This window comes from Mustela lutreola, chromosome 7, assembly GCF_030435805.1.
Source record: "Mustela lutreola isolate mMusLut2 chromosome 7, mMusLut2.pri, whole genome shotgun sequence".
Lineage (NCBI taxonomy): Eukaryota > Metazoa > Chordata > Mammalia > Carnivora > Mustelidae > Mustela > Mustela lutreola.
In genome coordinates this window covers 139339455-139345567 of record NC_081296.1, presented here as the reverse complement: position 1 = coordinate 139345567, position 6113 = coordinate 139339455, and positions in this window count along the sequence as shown.

Here is a 6113-nt window from a genome sequence, read left to right as displayed (position 1 = left end):
TTTTTAATAGACTGACTTTTCAAAAGCCAGTTTTTGTCTTTTTACTGGAGTATTTAGTCCATTTACATTTAACATAACTAACATACTGAGTTTATATCTACCATTTCACTATTTGCTTTTTATTTGTTGGTATCACCTTAAACTCATATCCATAAACCTGAAGTAGGCTCTTAATAATCAATGTGCATGGTTCATTTCAGCTCCTTCACTGCCAAACCTGGGTGCAGGAACTGCTTCAGTTTCTCTGCCTTCTCTTTGTCTGCAATGACCAAAGTATAGAAAACTTCATTTTCTGTTGCACTGAGCACTGAACTTACACAAAGTCCCACCATCACACTGACCCACATAAAAGCATTTGTACTCCTATTCTCTGCCTTCTTTCCTATCATTATGGATGAGCAGTTCGTGCTCTTATCTTGTCAACCCTTTTACTTGTTTACTATTTCCTATACCCTCTTATCTATTCAAGGAGATAGGTCCAACAATTTTCTCCTCTTTTTCCTATGTAATTCCCGTTAGCCTGAAACACATGCTGTTATTTCTCCCATCCTAAACACAATGTAAAAAACAAGAACTTCTTGGGGCACCTGGCTGGCTCAGTCAGAGGAGGAGTGGACCCTATGAAAATAGAGAGGGAGGAAAACCATAAGAGACCCTAAACTCTAGGAAACAAACAGGGCTGCCGGAGGGAAGGAGGGTTGGGGAAAAGGTTAACTGGGTGATGGGCACTGAGGAGGGCACTTGATGTAATGAGCACAGGGTGTCCTATGCAACTGATGAATCACTGAAATCTACCTCTGAAACTAATTAAATATAACAAAAACAAATAAGTAAATAAATAAATTTTAAATGAATAATGAAAACAAAACAAAACAGCACAGTGTTCTTTTTCCTTTTGTCAGTCTTTTCTTCTTTACCGCTGTATGTTCCTCACTTAATCCACACCAATCTGTGAGGCAGGTGGCACCTTCATTTTACAACTGAAAAAACAAGTCTCAGAGAAGTCTTTGCATATTAAGCGTAGAGCTGGGATTCATATCCCCAAATGCAGTTTCTTCTCTCTCCGTCAGTTTCTTCGTTAGGCTGCTTCTCTGTTGTAAGCTGTTGTTAACTTGGCCTCATCTTTGTCTTTCTTCATTTTATTTGGGAACTTGGATTTCTGCCTCTTCTCATCCACCCAGGAGAATGCACATTTGTGTGTTTTCATATTCATGTGCACGGTGTTGTAGGACTTCAGATATATTGTCATTAATTCCCTTCAAGCCCTTCTATCCATTCTGCAGGATAATAGCCCCAGCCACAGCAAAGGAAGTGGCTCGTTTTTCTCCTATATACATTGTCAGTGGAATTCCTGGATTAGAAGTGTAGGGTGCGTTAGAGTGGTGGTGTGTCTTGGGGTGCCAGGTGTTAAAAATACATGTAAGAGTAGATCTAGGGGTGCCTGGGTGGCTCAGTGGGTTAAGCCTCTGCCTTTGGCTCAGGTCATGATCTCAGGGTCCTGGGATGGAGCCCCACATCGGGCTCTCTGCTCAGCCTGCTTCCTCCTCTCTCTCTGCCTACCTCTCTGCCTACCTATGATCTCTCTCTCTCTCTGTCAAATAAATAAAAAACAAAAATAAAAGTTTTATAATAAATAAAATCTTCTTTAAAAAATAAAAGAAAAGCGGGGCACCTGTGTGGCTCAGTTGGTTGAGCAACTGCCTTCGGCTCAGGTCATGATCCTGGACTTCCAGGATCGAGTCCCACCTCGGGCTCCCGGCTCCTTGGGGAGTCTGCTTCTCCCTCTGACCTTCTCCTCTCTCATGCTCTCTTTCACTCATTCTCCCTCAAATAAATAAATAAAATCTTTTAAAAAAAATAAAAAATAAAAGCATACCAATTTGATTTTTAAGGGTACAAGAAGTCTTCACAAGAAAAGGAAGACCCAAAGAAGTGGCAAAAACCTAAGAACTTACACATACGATTAAACAGAGTGTCAATTGTGAAAAAGTAAGATATGAGGAAACTAAACAAAGAGAAGTATTTTAATCAAATCTCGTGCAGACTTCTCTCAGCCTTGCGTCCTACCTCTGGTATTCAGACTGCTTCTTTCCTACTGCTAAGGGAGGGGGATTCTCACTGAGGAGTTTCCTGTTTTAGGGAAAAAAGGGGATGAGGGCCTTTCTTGCACCTGCTGCTTTTCAAGTGTTTTTAGCTCAAAATAAGCAATATATATTTGGGGAAAGCCTCCCATGATCCCCTTCTCTTGACTTGTTTCCATAGTGTTTTCTCTCATCCATATTCGATTTTGAGAACTGAGGATAAACTGAAGGAGAATTTTCATCTCGCAGTGAAATATTGCTATGTGCTTAATTTCTTCTTTCCTAACATATTTTCTTTCTTATTTATTTATTTATTTATTTATTTTAAAGATTTTAAAAGCAGGCCGAGCAAGGAGCCCGATGTGGGACTCGATCCCAGGACGCTGGGATAATGACCTGGCCGAAGGCAGCTGCTTAACCAACTGAGCCACCCAGGCGTCCCCTAACATATTTTCTAATGTCAAATTCTCTGTTCAAATCTAAAAACACAAATATTCTCAAAGTCAACCTGATGAAGTTCTAGAACCTAGGTGAGGTTCGGAGCCGATGACCAAGAAAGAATTCTTGATACCTCTTTGGTGCAAAATGGTGGTTTATTAAAGCACGGGGACAGGACCCGTGGGCAACTAACCTCCAAATGCCTTAATTAGTTCCATTAATAGTCATAACTCCTATTAATCCCCTTTTCTTTTTCTAAATTAAAAAAAGTTTCCTTTTTTACTTTAACTTCTGAAAAGCCAACAATACCATAACGGGTCTGCCCTCCATTGCGCTCAAGGATATTGTCAAGTACCTACCCAGCAAACACTTCCCTTCTCCCTTTTATAAGAATTCCTGATCTTCATTCAGGTATCACCCATTGGCCACAGCTATGGACTTCAGGGAAAGCTAACTCCACCCTGAATGCAAGAGCCCTGATGATGATCCCTGTTTGGTTTAAGCCAGTCTCAACATTCTATTCAGTGAACAGTATGCAATTTAGGTCACATACTTGCAGATCTGAATGTTCTCTCCCACTAAACATGAACGAAGAAGTATGAAGCCCCAATCATTTGGGCAGCCACTTTATGACATGAATGGCAGAGCAGACAGAAAGAAACAGTGCTTGTTGTCATCGTTGAGCTACTGTATCAATCAAATATAAAACCAGACCTATTCCTATTTCCAATACAATAATTTTCCTTATTTTGCTATTAAATTCTTTTTTTTTTTAAAGATTTTATTTATTTGACAGTCAGAGATCACAAGTAGACAGAGAGGCAGGCAGAGAGAGAAGGAAGCAGGCTGCCCTGCTGAGCAATGGTGTGGGGGGGCTTCATCCCAGGACCCTGGGACCAGGACCTGAGCCGAAAGCAGAGGCTTTAACCCACTGAGCCACCCAGGCACCCCTTCCTTATTTTGTTAAAAAAAGAGTATTTTTAGAGCAGTTTTAGGTTCACAGTAAAACAAAGAAGGCACAGAGATTTCCCATATGAACCCTGTGCCTGTACAGCCTCCCCTAACACCAATTACCCCCCACCAGTGTTCTACGTTTGTTTGTTTTGTTTTGTTTTTGCTGAGTAACATGTCATAGTCTGGAAGTACCCAAGTTTGTATATCCCCTTGATGAAGTTCTAGAACCTAGGTGAGGTTCAATGGGCTGAGGTCCGGAGCTGATGACCAAGAAAGAATTCTTGAGACATCTTGGTGCAAAATGGTGGTTTATTAAAGCATGGGGACAGGACCCATGGGCAGGAAGAGCTGCTGCCCTGGGTTATGAGGGATGGCAGGTTATGTACCCTGCGGTTGGGGGAAGGTGAGGGAAAGGGAGGTTTCAATGGAGCTTTCATAATGATAAAGAAGGCCTACAAGGTGCCAGGAAATGGGAGGGAGGCCTACTGGAGGCCTACCGGAGGCCTTGCCCTTGAGGCTTGATCAATGTTGGCTTGATCAATGTCATCCTTAGGCCAGCTTTTTTTTTTTTTTTTTTTTTTTTTTTTTAGGCCAGCTTTTTATATCAAGATAGTTGGGAGACTTTTGGGTGGGATGTCATAATCCTGCTATCAATCCTCTTTGTCAGTGAGATTTAGGACATTTGTAAGCCAAGGGAGACTCCTGTCTTGCAGGTTGTGATCCCTGCAAGTTAACTATTTGCTTATTGATCATGGCAGTCAGGGCTGCCTGAGGAATGCTACACATATGACTGAGGAGGAGCGGATGGAGAGGGGCTGCAAGGTGCCAGCTTTTGCTTTGTCTTCAGCCAGCCTCCTGCTCCCTCATCACCCTGACCTATTGAAGGACACCTTGGTTGCTTCAAACTTTGGCAAATTACGCATCAAGCTAGTGTAAACATCCATGGGCAGGTTTTTGTGTGGATGTAAGTTTTCAGCATCTTTGGTTTTCATCATCAAGTTTTCGTCATCATGCTCCTGATACCACGAGGTTCATATGGTAAAGTATGAAGAGACTGCCAAATTATCTTCCTAGGTGTCTGTACTACTTTTCATTCCCAAGAGTAATGAATGAGAGTTCCTGTTATTCCACATCCGTGCTAGTGCTCAGTGTTGTGTGTGTTCTGCATCTTGGACATGCTAACAGAGGTTGTAGGGAACCTGGACAGACTACCCCCTCAATGTACCACAATGGCATACTGATTATTTCTAACTAAAACTATTTTATTTTTAAGATTTTATTTGACAGAGAGCTAGAGAGAGAGTCCAAGGAGGGGGAGCAGCAAATAGTCGGAGAGGGAGAAACAGGCTCCCGATCCCAGGACGCTGGCATCAGGAGCTGAGCAAAAGGCTGATGCTTAACTGATTGCCACCCAGGCACCACTCAGTAAAACTATTTAAAAACAAACAGCCTGTGGGGGCACCTGAGTAGCTCAGTCAGTTAGGCGTCTGCCTTTGGCTTAGGTCATGATCCCAGAGTCCTGGGATCGAGCCCCGCATCGGGCTCTTTGCTCAGCAGGGAGCCTGCTTCTCCCTCTTTGTCTCCCACTCCCCTTGCTTGTGTTCTGTTCCCTCTCTCGCTGTGTCTCTCTCTGTCAAATAAATAAGATCTTTAAAAAAACAAACAAACAAAATGCAAACAGCCTGTGCAAGGAGGGCCCTCAGAACCATCTCTGTCTCCCTGAAAGCAGGAAATAAATTGTAAGGGCCTATTTAGCCAGAGCGGTTCCATCCAGTTAAACGGTGATTTTGTTGTTTATGCAGTAAAACTTAAACTGACCCTGACCCCCTCCCCACAAGGGGAACTTACTTAAAAGCAAGTCTGGGAAATCAGTAAAATATGGTCGACCAGTCCCAGGTAACGGAGCCCAAATACAAGGGCAGGGCAGGTCAGGTGGAGATAAGAGCCCGAACGCAGGGATGAGCCGGACCAGGTGGAGACATCCAATCAATGGGGTGCACATGCTGTCTCCCTAGCTACCAAGGAGTGTGGGCCCCACTTTTTGGGCGCCAGTTCTGACCAAGGTGATAGGCTAGTTCAAATAGCTACTATGGGGTGAATTGTAATTCAATTGGCCACCCGTGTGTGACCTAGCTGTTAGGGCCAATTTAATGTTAAAACCTGTTTAACTAGTAGGACCTGCTTAGCCAGAGCAACTCCATATTGCCTAGGTAGCCATATTGTTGTTTATATCCATGGACTTCATTCCGGGAATAAACACCCCTGTAGTTCCTGGTATGGTTCTGGGTATCGATTCCGGGAGTAAACGCCCTAACCATAGAAGCCACGTACCTTGGGTCTGTGGTTATGCCCTATAAAACCAGCCTGTGAGATCAGGAGGGGTTTGCTCTCTTTGGAGGCGGCCCTGGCTGGTCAGTCTAACTTCTAATGCTTGGCATAGAATAAGGCTTTGCCTAACTTTCACTTTGTCTCAGTCTCATTCCTTTGATAATGGACCCCAACACTAGCATGACCTTGCAGCTTTCTCTGTGTTACAATCTCATTGGCCACCTGTGTGTGGCCAGGCTCAACCACATGGCCTTTGCTCTATAAAAAAGTTATTCTGTGAGGCAGGGACGGGTCGCCCTCTCTGTAAGAGGT